We start from the raw sequence: 14,309 nt of genomic DNA, 5'->3' as shown, positions 1-14,309 counted from the left end.
TGTGTTTTGCCATATTACTTTTCCAACAGATGTCTGGGTAGTTAAAGTTCCCCATTTCTATCTGGTCTTGTGTTTTGTATATAGCTGTGACATGTTTTAGACATGCCTCATCCTCCTGATGTGGTGGTCTATAATAGATCCCCATTATGATATTGCCCTTATTTTTCCCCTTTTAGCTTCACAAAGAGACTGTCAACTGGTGTGCTTTTTACCTCCTTTTGGATCTCAGAACAAGCGGTTATGTTTTTGATGTGTAATGCAACATCTTATCCTTTTGCCCTCTCCTTGTCTTTCCTGAACAAGCTATACCTATCTATACCAATAATCTAATAATGAGATTTATTCCACCAAGTCTCTGTGTTACCAATTAAATAATAGTTTAGCTCAGGGTTTCTCAAACAGGGATTGCCGCTTGTGTAGGGAAAGCCCATGGTGGGCTTGGCCAGTTTGTTTACCTGCCCTATCCATAGGTCCGGCCGATCACGGCTCCCACTGTCCGTGGTTCACTGCTCCGGGCCACTGGGAGCTGCTGGAAGCAGTGGCCAGTAGTTCCTCGGCCTGTGCCGCTTCCAGCAGCTCCCATTGGCCTGGAGCAGTGATCCGCGGCCAGTGGGAGCCGCGATCGGCTGGACTTGTGGATGGGGCCGGTAAGCACACTGGCCTGGCCTGCCAGGGGCTTTCTCTACACAAGCCGTGACCCCTGTTTGAGAAACCCTGGTTTAGCAGTAAGATTAGTAAGTAGTAGAAACCCTGTAGTAAGATTTTCATTCTTCCTCCTTATTCCCCATACCCCTTGCATTTGTAATAGACATCTAAGATGTCAGATCTGCAGAAGGATGTCTCCATCCCTTTGGAAGATCATTCCCAACCACCACCATCCTATGTATCCTCCTCTTGGGGATGGTGGCCAAGAGCCTCCCAGCCTTGGGGGGCAGTAACTGCTTTCCCTCAGCCATTGGAATCTGCTCGTCTCAATCTTGATGGATGGGGAATCTTGGTGGGCAGTTGAGCACTGTCAGCTGCCCAAGATGTCCCCATAGCCTGTCTACTTCCTCCTCTGGTGCCACTGTAGTCTTCTGTAGTCAGCTAGCATCCTCCATCCCAGACATCTCCATGTGCATCCAGTCAATGAAGCCCTGGAGCTCCCAGATTCTATAAAGACAAGACATCTTTTCCTGCAGCTCTCCTGCCTGCTTCCTGAGGGACTCCACTGACAGATATTTCTCATATTGGGTGGTTCTCCCTGCTGGCTCTCTTTGGCAGAGACATGCTGACTGCATTCCCAGCAAGTCAAGACCACAATCTGGGTAGAAACCTCTAGGGTCAGGATGCATGTGTGGTCAGGGGCTCCACAAGTGCAGGCAGAGGAAGAGCTAGCAGTGATACTGGCAGTATGCCATTTTCCTCTTATTGTGGGTACTTCCTTGTGGAGTACCTGCTGTTTAACTCTGCTGGCTAGCTTCATTAGTCTCCCAACTGCCTTCATCTCACCAGCCACAATGTCTTGTAGCATTTTTAAATCTTCAGCTGCAAGGTACAGTATCATAGAGGTACAGAGTACTATTATATACTCCATATTAAAATAACTGGTTATTAACAATCTTAAGATTGCACTCATCAGGAAACTTATGTACAATCTTACTCTTGTCCATCATATGTGTGAATTACATTTCAGCCTTCTGTATGGTCACATATATTTTACAAATACCTAAATGTTAGTGCACTTTTCTATAAACTTGGATACAGCATGTAGCATTTTGATTTCTTTTCTATTCCTTTATATTTATGTTACATTATTTTCATTGTCAGAATGGTCCAGTGGATATGAATTGATTTAGACTTTTTTTTATAAGTACTCTTTTCTGTATGGTGTGCATTTTGTTAATTTTATCATTACTCATCTATTATACATTTTCTCTTCCATCCATAACATAGCCTTTTTTAGCTGCCGTTCGGGGCATTAGTCTGTTAAATGTGAAGTTAATTTAGCAGCGTGTGTATGCATGCATAACATAGCTTTCCTGAAGTGAAATTCAGAGGGTACGATAGTTAGCTGCAAAGTTAAGTGTCCTATATATGCCAGCAAAATGTCATTATTACCCTGTGGTGATACACTTAATCTGTAGCATGTTGTGTAAGTATCTCTTGTTGTATGTACATCATATACGTGACTTTCAAGGACTGTTAATAGTATAGAGTACAAGAAACTACACATGTAACTCAGGTGATAGAAATGCTAGAAATATTTGAGGTTGTAGGTGATTGTGTAATTAAGGGCTGCATCATATACTCAAGGAAGCAGAGTTAAGGAGGACAACCTTACCATTGTCATCATGATTTTTTGAGCATTTAACTGTGCAACTTTAATGTTCTAATATTCCATTGACCTAGCATTGTCTACATGAGGGGTTTAAGCCAGCTTAGTTACATCTCTCAGGGGTGTGAAAAATCCACACCTCTGAGAGACATAGCTATGCCAATGTAAGTTTTCAGTGTAGAGCAGCCTTCAGTCATTCATGAAACCTGTGATGAGGCGGAGTTCTTTTTGAATACTGCCTGCTAATGAAGTATTTGAAACACTACTTAGGATGAGGGAGCCTGCTTGCTGAGATTAACTGGGCTACCAAAACCCTTTATATGACTCAGACAGAAAATAATACTGTTGCTCCAACAGAACCTGGAAGTTTGGGTATGATGTGCCTGAGAACTGAAGATAAATCTACTCTTTGGTTCAGGTGCTTCTTCAAACTCCATTTGTATTGGGAGGTATCAAAGATAAAACCAGAGGCTTCAACCAGATCATGACTTGATCTCATCTTTAGTACTCCATGGTCACTCTTAGAGGGATGATTGTATATGAGCCCTCAGGACATCCCTATACCATCCCCAGTAGGCTCTCAGTCTTTCCAGACTATTACCAGTGGTGGAACATTTTAACAAGACCTTGAAGAGCATGCTACGCAAAATTGTGGAAGAGAATACACGACAGTGGGATACGTTACTCCAAGCCTTGTTTGCTATATGGTAGGTACCCCAAACCTCCACAGGGTTCTCCCTCTTTGAACTCCTATATGGGAGACAACCCTAAGGTATCCTGGACCTTCTGAAGGTGGGATGGGAAGAGCAGGAAACCCAGGTAAAGGGGGTGGTCCACCATGTGCTACAGCTGCGGGACAGGCTTCAGATGCTAGGGACCTTCACTAAAGAGAATCTGGAACAGGTGCAGCAGAGTCAGGCACAACACTATAACCAAGGAGTCAGGCTACAGAGCTCTGAACCCAGAGATCGGGTCCTAATCCTGTTGCCCTCAACCAAATCCAAACTATTGGCTAAGTGGCAAGGCCCCTTTAAAGTCACATGGCAGATCGGGCTGGTTGATTATGAGGTTAGGCTACGAGGCTGGTGCCATGAGCCACACACGTACCATGTCAATTTGTTAAAAGCCTGGAGGAGAAGGGAGATGTTACTAATATGCCTACCCTCCTGAACCAGAATTATAACCCCTGGGTGATGAACCCTTCGAGGATGGGCCTGTAGCATTAGGGACAGGGCTCAATCCAACCCAGAGAGAGTAAATCAAAGGACTTCTGCAGTCCTACCCAGAGGTCTTGTCAGCCCGGCCAGGATGGACGACCATCATTGCCACTGTACCACCGGCCCCTGCCCAAGAAGATGTTGGAGGCTGTTCGGAAGGAACTGGAGGTCATGTTAGGCATGGGCATGATAGAAGAATCCCATAGGAAGTGGTGAAGTCCAATAGTCCTAGTTCCAAAACTGAATGGCTCCTGACTTGTATTGACTTTAGAAAAGTGAATGCTATATCTCCATTTGACGCCTACCCAGTGCCATGGGTTGATGAACTCCTTGAGAGGTTAGGGAGTGCCAAGTTCCTGTCAACCCTGGATCTCACCAAGGGGTATTGGCAGATCCCTCTGACCCTGACTTCAGGCCTGAAGATGGCTTTCCCAACCCCTTTTTGCCTACACCAATTTGTGACCATGCAATTTGGGTTACACGGAGCAGTGGCCACCTTCCAGTGATTTATGGATTGGATATTGCAATCCCATGGGTGGTACTCTGCTGCTTATATTGATGGCATCATTGTGTACAGCACCAGCTGGGAAGACCACTGCTCATTCCTCTCCCAGTAGTTGGGACCTTCTTTGAATGAATAGGACTTAACTTGGTGGGCCCACTACAAAAGAGTGCATCTGGCTACCAGTACATCCTTGTGATCGTGGATTATGTGACCCGGTACCATTACGGACTGCCTCTGCCTCTAAGATAGTCACCGAACTCATCAAGGTCTTCACCCGGCTAGGGTTACCCCATGAAATCTTAACGGATCAGGGGACAAATGTGACTTCCTAATTGATAGCTGACCTCTGCTATCTTTTAAGTAAATAAGCCCTCAGGACTGTACCGGCCCTGTAGACTACCAGGCTCTGGTCTGCAGACAAGAAACTATGGTTCAAAACAAAAACAATCATCCCTCTCAAGATACGAGAGACACTCCACTACATCAGACAGGAATATTACCTAATTTCTTTAATTGCATTAAGAAAAAAATAACATAAGCACTTCAAAAGAAGACACAATTCCCCTGCACAGTAGTGGCTCTTTTAACATGGATTGTGCTTACCAATGAGGTTGCACTCCTTTTCTAAACTACATCCCAATGATATACATTACATTACTATTGCCATTGATTTTCTTGAGGGAAGGAGCTGAGTTTTAGGCATTAATTATGAAAGGAGTTAACACCCCTCACAAATCCATTATTTTGTAACTTTTTCATCAGAAGAAAACAACTTTTTATCAGCCAATTAGAATTCTTCAATGTGAAAGGCCAACACAAGGTATTCTAAGGAACATTATAAACTTCCGAATGGTGGTGAATTCAGAAACCCAAATGATAATAAGCTATAATTTATTTCATTAAAAGTTTGGAAGTAATATTAAGGTTGCACAGTTAGGCAGCTATAACCATAGTTTCTGAATACCTCACAAGCTTAATACATTTATCCTCACTCCACCACCACAAGATAGGGCAGTCTTATTGTTATCCGCATATTATACAGAGCGGTATGATTCAATGTACACCCAAATCAACAGGTTGAAATTTATTTATGTAGCCCTCCTTCCTACTTCAGGAACTCCAAATCAGGGAATGCAAAATATTTCCCCACCCCCGAATCTCACTTGCAGATGATGTTTTCAAAATCCAGTAATAATATATCTCTTATGAATAGTAACTGGTTTACCTGACTCTTCAGTAGTTTACTGTTTACAATGATAAGTGTCACTGGGCCAAATATTTATTTAAAAAATAAACAAAATATTATTCCCCTCTGTGACAGGGTTGGGGGAAACCCCGTGCTGTGCAGGGTGAGTGCGCCCACCTCGTTTAGGGAAAAAGGGGAAGGGGGTGTACATATCTTATGTCTACATCCCTCCCAGCCTGAGTCCATATGCTTGCCCTTATCAGCAGGGTAGTATGGCCTAGTGGCTGGAGCCTATAAATTCGCTCTTGTCACTGGGCAGTAAGGCCTAGGTGCCCATGTCCATGAATTCACCCCTTTTTGAAGAGTAGTAAGGCCCAATGGCAGGAGTCAGGAAATCTGCCCCTTCTTGCAGGGCAATAAGGCCTAGTGGCCCAAGTCAATAACCTAGTCCCTCTTTGCAGGGCAGTTAGATCTAGCAGACAAAGTTGGACACTGGGGGATGGGTTGCAGGGGATTCTGGGCCCTGACTTTCCACTGGACCTCAACCCAGGGCCCTGGTAGTGGCTATAGCACAGGCCACTGAGTCAGCAGGGAAAGGCTCCTACTTAAAGATGCTGTCTCAATGCTTTGGCTCATTCACTGGTCTGCCATCGGATTCTCTTGGGGTGCCTCCATGTCATCCCTGCTGCTATGGTCTGGGCCTTTCTGTATCTCTAGGTTCTCTGGTCTGCCTCCAAACCCTGCAAAGCCTCCAGGGTTATAGACTCATAGACTCTAAGATCATAAGGAACCATTATGATCTTCTAGTCTGACCTTCTGCACAACGCAGGCCACAGAATCTCACTCACCCACTCCTGTAACAAACCCCTGACCTACGTCTAAGCTATTGAAGTCCTCAACTTGTGGTTTAAAAACTTCAAGTGCAGAGAATCCTTCAGCAAGTGACCCGTGCCCCATGCTGCAGAGGAAGGCGAAAAACCCCCAGGGCCTCTGCCAATGTGCGCTGGAGGAAAATTCCTTCCTGACCCCAAATATGGCAATCAGCTAAACCCTGAGCCTGTGGGCAAGACTCACCAGCCAGATACTCAGGAAAGAATTCTTTGTAGTAACTAAGATCACACCCTATCTAGTGTCCCATCACAGGCCATTGGGCATAGTTACTGCTAAAAGTTAAAGATCAATTAATTGCTAAATTTAGGCTATCTCATCATACCATCCCTTCCATAAATTTATCAAGCTTAGTTCTTGAGCCAGATAAGTTTTTTGCCATCCATACTCCCCTTGGAGGCTATTCCAGAACTTCACTCCTCTGATGGTTAGAAACCTTGTTCTAACTTCAAAGTCATGCTTCCTGATGGCAGTTTATATCCATTTGTCTTTGTGTCCATATTGGTACTGCGAGCTTAAAAATTCTCTCCCCTCCTGGTATTTATCCCTCTGATATATTTATAGAGAGCATCATATCTCCCTCAGCCTTCCTTTTGTTCGGTAAACAACAAGCTCTTGAGTCTCCTTTCATAAGACAGGTTTTCTATTCCTTGGATCATCCTAGTAGCCCTTCTCTGTACCCTCTTTCAGTTTGAATTCAATCCTTCTTAACATGGGAGACCAGAGCTGCACACACAATGTCCAGATGAGTTCTCACCAAGTGCCTTGTATAACAGTACTAACACCTCATATCTCGTACTGGAAATACCTCACCTGTGCAATTCACAAGACCACATTAGCTTTTCACAGCCATATCACATTGGAGGCTCTAATCATTCTGTGACAACCAATCTCTGGGTCCCTCTCGTATCTCACTCAGTTGACTTCAACTGATGGCCTCCCAGCTTATAAAAATAGTTATTATTATTAATCACCTAAATGCATGATCTTGCAACTTATTCACTAGAGATTAATTCATCCTCAATTATTACTATTACTTTTCCCCCAGTTTACGGTCCATTGCCAGATCTTCCCTGGTAGGATATCCAGGTTCCTGTCCGTGTTATGCACGTTAGGAATCCTCGCAGCTTATTGCTGTCCTCCCAATACGGTTATTAGCACATTTCTCCAGACTTTTTTGCCCAAGGCAGTAGTTAATAAGGATGTAAATATAAGACTGGTTCAAACTGATGCATCCCTGAGGAATTCAATAGTACGACGCTCCTTCACGAGCCTGACAGTTCACCTTTCTAGCATGACCCCATTGTAGTGCTCTACATATCACTTTATCTATTTCAATTATTGCGATACAGTTATCCAATCTTACCATTAGCTTAGTATTCCCATTTGGAACCGTATCAAATGCCTTACTGAATCGAGGGTAAATTAGATCCACTGCGTTTCCCTTGTCTAAAAAAATCTGTTACCTTATCAAAGAGGAGTTCCAGTTTGGTTTGGGATGATCTACCTTTTGTACAACCATGTGTGTATTTTTGTCCTAATTACCATTGACCTTCAATGTTATAACTACTTTTTCTCCTTTCAAATTTTTTCCAAGGCCTTGCTACTACAGATGTTTCAAACTACAGGCCTTAGTTACCTGTGATGACATTTTTTTTCCCTTTCTTAAAAGTAGGAAAACTATGTTAGCATTCTCCAGTAAATACATGTACAACCCCTGGTTACAGATTCATTAAAAATTCTTGCTAATTGGGCTTGCAATGTTCTGTGCCAGTTCCCTTTAATTTTCTTGGATGAAGATTATCTGGGCCCCCCGATTTAGTCCCATTAAGCTGTTTGAGTTCGGCTTCTACCTTGGATGTGGTAATATCTACCTCCATATCCTCATTTCCATTTGTCACCCTACCATTATTCTTAAGCTCCTCATTAGCCTCATTAAAGACTGAGGCAAAGTATTTGTTTAGATATTGGGCCATGCCTAAATTATCCTTAACCTCCACTCCATCATCAGTGTTTAGTGGTCCCACTTCTTCTTTCTTTGTTTTCTTCTTATGTATATGGCTATAGAACCTTTTACTATTGGTTATAATTCCCTTTGCAGTGTCCAACTCTACATGGCTTTTGGCCTTTCTCACTTTATCCCTACATGTTCTGACCTCAGTAAGGTAGCTTTCCTTACTGATCCCTCCCATCTTCCACTCCTTGTAGGCTTCTTGGTTTTTCTTAATCACCTCTCTGAGATGCTTGCTCATCCTGCTTGGTCTACAACTCCTGCCTATGAGTTTTTCCCCCTTTCTTGGGATGCAGGCTTCTGATAGTTTCTGCAGCCTTGACTCTACTTCCCTAACTAATTATCTTAATTTTTTAAAGTTAGCCCTTTTGAAATCAAAAACCCTAGTCACAGGTCTATTTTTGTTTATCCTTCCATTTAGTTTGAACTGAATTAACTCATGATCGTTCAAACTAAGGTTATCCCCTACAACCATTTATTCTATCAGGTCCTCCCTACTCACAAAAACCAAATCTAAAATGGCATCCCCTCTTGTTGGTTCAGCAACTACTTGGTGAAGGAATCCATCAGCTATCACATTCAGGAAAATCTGATCCCTATTATTACAACTAATGCTTGTCTTCCAATCTATATCTGGGAAGTTAAAGTCTCCCATGACATTTGTCCTGGTGTCTGATAATGCTTGTACTCCTCAGTCCTCCAGCAGCACATCTTCTCAGCTACTTGCGCCTCTTGCTCCCAGCTCCTCACATGTGCACCACAAGCTGAAGTGAGCTCCTTTTTAAACCCAGGTGCCCTGATTATCCTGCCTTAATTGATTCTAGCAACTTCTTGATTGGCTGCAGGTGTTCTAATCAGCCCATCTGCCTTAATTGTTTCCAGAAAGTTCTTGATTGTTCTGGAACCTTCCCTGTTACCTTACCCAGGGAAAGGGCACCTACTTAACCTGGGGCTAATATATCTGTCTTCTATCACTCTCCTGTAGCCATCTGCCCTGACCCTGTCACAATTGGTACCCCTGGAGCATGCCCAGTAGGGTGAAAGGGGTGTGGCTTCCTCAGCCCACAATATAGGATTAACCCCTTCCTGTTCGGTGCAGGGCAAGTGCACCCCATCACACCCTCACTTTCTCTTCCATGGCAATCTTTAACACCAATCAGTTAACAGAGAATATGTCACTCTTCTGCTTTCACAATTTATTTTATTTGTCTTGTTTTTCTAGAAATTGCTTTTCTCATTCAGGACCTCTTTCCCTGTAAGTCTGAGTGCCTCATGATGCCTTTGTACTGAAGCTCTCTGCCTGGGACACCTGCAGTCAGCCACAGGCATGTACTTTATGTCTATGTACTTGGGTAGCCCTAGTTCAATACTTTGGATCCCAGAGCCTGCTAACCGTACCACAGACTTCCACTGGTCTCCACCAGCCTTGGTTAACAATTGATAAGGTGACTCCACACTCTCTCCAGCCCTGAATTTTCCCCAAAACTTGTGTTCTGAAATGTCCAGCCCTATCCTGGAACAACCAGAAGAATGTTACAGGTCATTACTCCTTTACATGGAAGTATCTAACACAGTAGTGGATTGGTTTAGATTAAAAATGAAGCAAGTTTATTTCATTTCAAAGAGATTTTAAGTGGGTACACGGTTTAAAGTCAGAAATGTCTACAAAAGAAATAAAGATCAAATGCTTTCTAATAAATAAAACTTAACAAGCTGCACTTTGTTCAAGGTAAAATCCTCACTACATGTTTTCATCAAGGTGGCTGACTGAACCCCTAAGTCAGGATCTATCCCCCAAAGTCAAAGGGCTGGTACCTTTGTCTTCTTAGGCAGAGGTGAAAGTAATGTAAGGACCTACAGGCCACAACTGGAAGAGGCAGGACCTTTCAAGATTTTAAGGCCCTGGGGCTCCAGCTATGGCTGGGAGCCCCAGGACCTTTAAACCATCCTGGAGCTACGAGTTGCAGAGGCAGCTGGGAGCCCCAGGGCTCGGAGTGAATTAAAGGGCCCAAGGCTCTGGCCACCACGGCGGTCTGGGCCCTTTAAATCACTGCGGGAGCTCTGCTGCCACTACTGTGGGGCAGCAGGGCTTGAGCTAGGACTAGGATAATGGTGGCAGGGCTCCGGAGGCGATTTAAAGGGCCTGGTGCTCCTGCCACTGTGGGGAGCCCCAGGCCCTTTAAAGCACTGCCAGATCTCTTGCAGCAGGGCTCAGGCAGTGCTTTAAAGGGCCCAGGGCTCCCCGCAGGGCCCGGATCTCTGGGGCCTTTAAATAGACCCCCCCGATCCCGGCTGCCAGAGCTTGGACGGTGATTTAAAGGGCCCGGGGTTCCCGCAGTGGCTGGAGCCCTGGGCCCTTTAAATCACCACTGGGGAAGCCGGTCCAGTCCAGCACTGCGTACCAGCTTATTTTCACCTCTGTGCTTAGGTGAAAGACAGATAACCCGGAGTTTCTTTGTTCCTCTCTTTTGTAGTCCAATGAACCTTTGAAACTGATTCTTTTGAAGGATACCTCCAGACAAAAGATGTGAAGTAGGCAACATAGTACTTGTCTTAAAGGAAGTGTCCTGCTGCTTCTTCCCCCACTTGCCAAAATGCAAATTGTTTAGTTCCTGTCCCCTCTGGTGCAACAGAGTGAACATTAGATGTCTGATGTCAATCGTATGCCCCACCCTGATAGTATGAGGTCTGTCTCCACCCCTTGTTAGCTTGAGGAGTCTGTTCATGTGATATGTAAATACATTCTCATTGTCTTTCAAACAGCTTTGAAAGTAACTTCCAGGTGGAGAAGGAACATTCTTTGGTCTGGGATAGACCTGTTTAACAACTTTACCTAGGCAAGGGCATCTGGTCTTGAACATATGCTTGTGACATCCTAAAAGGGGAATTCATAACATTACATAAAAAGTTGCGAGATACATTATATTATGATGATATTGACCAGCAAGTTATTAGTTTTTAAATGATACCTCACAAGGCATATTTTGTACAAAGATTATTACAGTAGTGTGTAAGATGTGAATACTGCGGTGCATATGGTCACAGTGAGGTAATATCTTTTATTAGACCAACTTCTGCTGGTGAAAGAGGCAAGCTTTCAAGCAACACAGAGCTCTTCTTCAGGCCTGAGAAATGTATTCAGTGTCAAAAGTAACAGTGTCAGATGCAGACCATGTCTAGCTGGCGTCTTTCTTATATCTTCCGTGGTTTTCTGAGAGTTAGTACTATTAAGGGCGATTATTTCTGGTCTCCTTCAGTATGCACTGATTATTATGAATAACATTTGCTAGTGGTTGTCTGCAAAGCTGATATGTATTTTCTGCTATGGATTCTGAATCCATTTCCAAGGATGGCATATACCAAAGGCGTATGATGGCAGTTGGCATTTATCTCATTGTTCATTCAGCAATTCTATATCCTGATTCAAATTGGCCACCAAAAGTAGTTTCTACAGACTGCTTTCATTTTCACTATTTCACTGTGATTTTCATGCAATTTTACCAACAATAAGACTTGCAAGGATTTTGGGTTCTTTGTGATAATACCATAAAAAATACAGTCACTCTCTACTGTGAATTCTTTTATTTTGCACAGTATATGACTTAACCTGTTTATTGTCAATTACACTTACACTGCCTTCTAATGTAGACAATTTTTATCTTCTTTTTAGGAGACAAGGTTTGTTTCAATCTCAGTTCCTTTTTTCCCCCTACCAAAAAAAAACCTCTTGCCTGAGTGCCACCTGCTGGTAAATGTCAGAAAAATCTAGTTTTGTAATCTTTTTCCTCCTGCTAAGTGTGCAAAGATCCTGGGCCTTTGCGGTTGGAGATTGCACCATATATCTAACCAGAGGCTGAGTCACCATTTCTTTATGGACTTATGGACATTTACTAATATGGACAGTGCTCTCTTGTTTCAGAATACACACAATGTGTCCTGTTGTTCTGATAACTCCACATGAGACCTTCAACAGCCTTTCTTACAGAATATGGCCTGGGTTTTGTCCTGCAATATTTTGATATGGCATCTGCAACTGTAAGAAATTCAGACTGTATACTTTTTCCTCATGCTGTACAGTGGGTGAACAGAACATCCCAGCACATGTTTCAACTAAGCTTTTGAGGATACTGGATTTTATTTTTTACCAAAGTATTCAAGTGCAACTACTTTTAATCATTTATGACTCTAGAATTCTACAACTATATACTAATCTCGGTATTCTTCATTTACCTTAATTTTTCTCTAAGGTAATTTATTAAATCTTTTTCCATTAAGCCTTTCTGAATTCAGAAAATGACAACTCCAGAACCAGTCTGCATTTTTAACTAGAGACTCATTTTTCAACACTTCAACATAAGAAGATGATAAAGCATTTTATCTGTGTTTAAAACTATTTGACATCTGGCAGCTCAAGTGCGGTCTTTTCTGCGTCTTTGGATCCTGAGCAAGGATCACTCCTTCCATTGGCTGTGTTCTTTGGTCAGCTCTTGCAGCACATCTAAAATGCATAGGTGTAGTTTGACATCTATATTTGTTGAGGCAGTTCCGGTCAGGCCAATGGGGCCATGTGGGAGGGTAGGGGCAATTCTGTACCTACCTGAGGCTTGCAGTTCAGAGGGGGGGCAATATCCCCCTCCCACCCAAACTATGCCCCCGGCCTCCCCGCAAACTATGTCCATGAGTAAATGTTGTCTATTCCCAAGAATTACTCACAACTGAGAGTAGACAGCTGTAAGTGTAGTGGTGGGGGAGTTTGGTTGCTTCTGGGAAGTGGAGCTGTTGAAAAAGGCAAGGCAACTGAGTTCTCAGGACAGCAGTGTTGGGAGAATCATAATAAGCAACTGACAGAAGGGATGCAGCTACAGAGAAATCACCTCCAAATGCCTCCCTGTAGCAACAGGCCTGACAAGTGCTGTCGGACAATGGAGGAGAGCTCTGCTATGCCTAGCTTTGGGGGTAGGCCTACTCGAGGGATTTCATTTTTTTCCATCCGTGTCCCTCATTTCTGAAGTTGTCATTTTCTTGTCTTATGGTGGTTCTTCTAGTGTATTGAAGGTTATTTTCTCTACCTCCTCCTCAGCTGGAAGACTGGGTTTTTTACTTGCTAAGCTGGAGAATCGTCTTTTAATACATTTTCCATTTTCTCAAAGATAATCCTGTGCTTGACTGCTGATCTCTGATTGGCTGCCATGGTGGGACTTAACATGTGTCTGGTTCTCTCTTTTGACTTGGTGAGGAAGAAATAGTCAGTGGGTCACAAAGACTCTGAGGTGTATATTGCTGGTCTAAGGATAAAGGAGAATTCTATTTTGTAGCAATTTCTGTTTATTGATTTATTTTTGCCCGCTGAAAATTCTCTTACGTGGTAGTTCATATTTTGCTCTCCTTATCCTTCCTAGTACTGTAGGTTACATTTTTATGTCTTTCTCACTAACAGATTAGTCATTATATTGTGTTATTTAACAGAACCATTTACATGGCTAACCCTTTCTGCAATGTGGCTCATTATGTATATCACATTTTATGGATGTAATACTATTTTATTTCTCTTGTGAAATATCTTGATTAGATAAAGGCTGCATACATATAGAAATACAGAAATTGCCTTACTAACTTTACTGATCTGTCTTGTTCTGTAACCCAGATCTAATGGTGATCAGTACGAGATGCTTCAGAGGAAGGGCATCAAAACCCTTGCATAGGCAGTTATGGGGTAACCTGCCCACAGGAAAAGTTTCTTCCCAATCTCCATGATTAGTCATTGGTCTGTGTCTTGAAGCATGAGGAATTATATCCCTTCCAAATCTCTTGGAATTTGCTTTTAAATCCTCACCATTGTAACACTGCATGTCCTCATTATCCCCGTAAATATTTAATTTTTTTAAAATCCTGCAAAGTTCTTGGTCTCAGAGGATAACTTGTGGCAATGAGTTCCATAGGTGAATTGTGCATTCTCTGGGAAAATGCACAACTTTTTTTCAGTCATGTTTAAATGTTCAGCCTTTTAGTTTCATTGACTATCACCTTATTCTTATACACCTCTACCCCGATATAACGCAACCTGATATAACATGAATTCAGATATAATGCGGTAAAGCAGCACTCCAGAGGGATTGGGCTGCATGCTTCGGTGGATCAAAGCAAGTTTGATATAACACGCTTTCACCTATAATGCGGTAAGATTT

The sequence above is a fragment of the Chelonoidis abingdonii genome, chromosome 1 (genome assembly GCF_003597395.2).
Source record: "Chelonoidis abingdonii isolate Lonesome George chromosome 1, CheloAbing_2.0, whole genome shotgun sequence".
Taxonomy (NCBI): domain Eukaryota; kingdom Metazoa; phylum Chordata; order Testudines; family Testudinidae; genus Chelonoidis; species Chelonoidis abingdonii.
Note: the sequence above shows the minus strand (reverse complement) of the source record.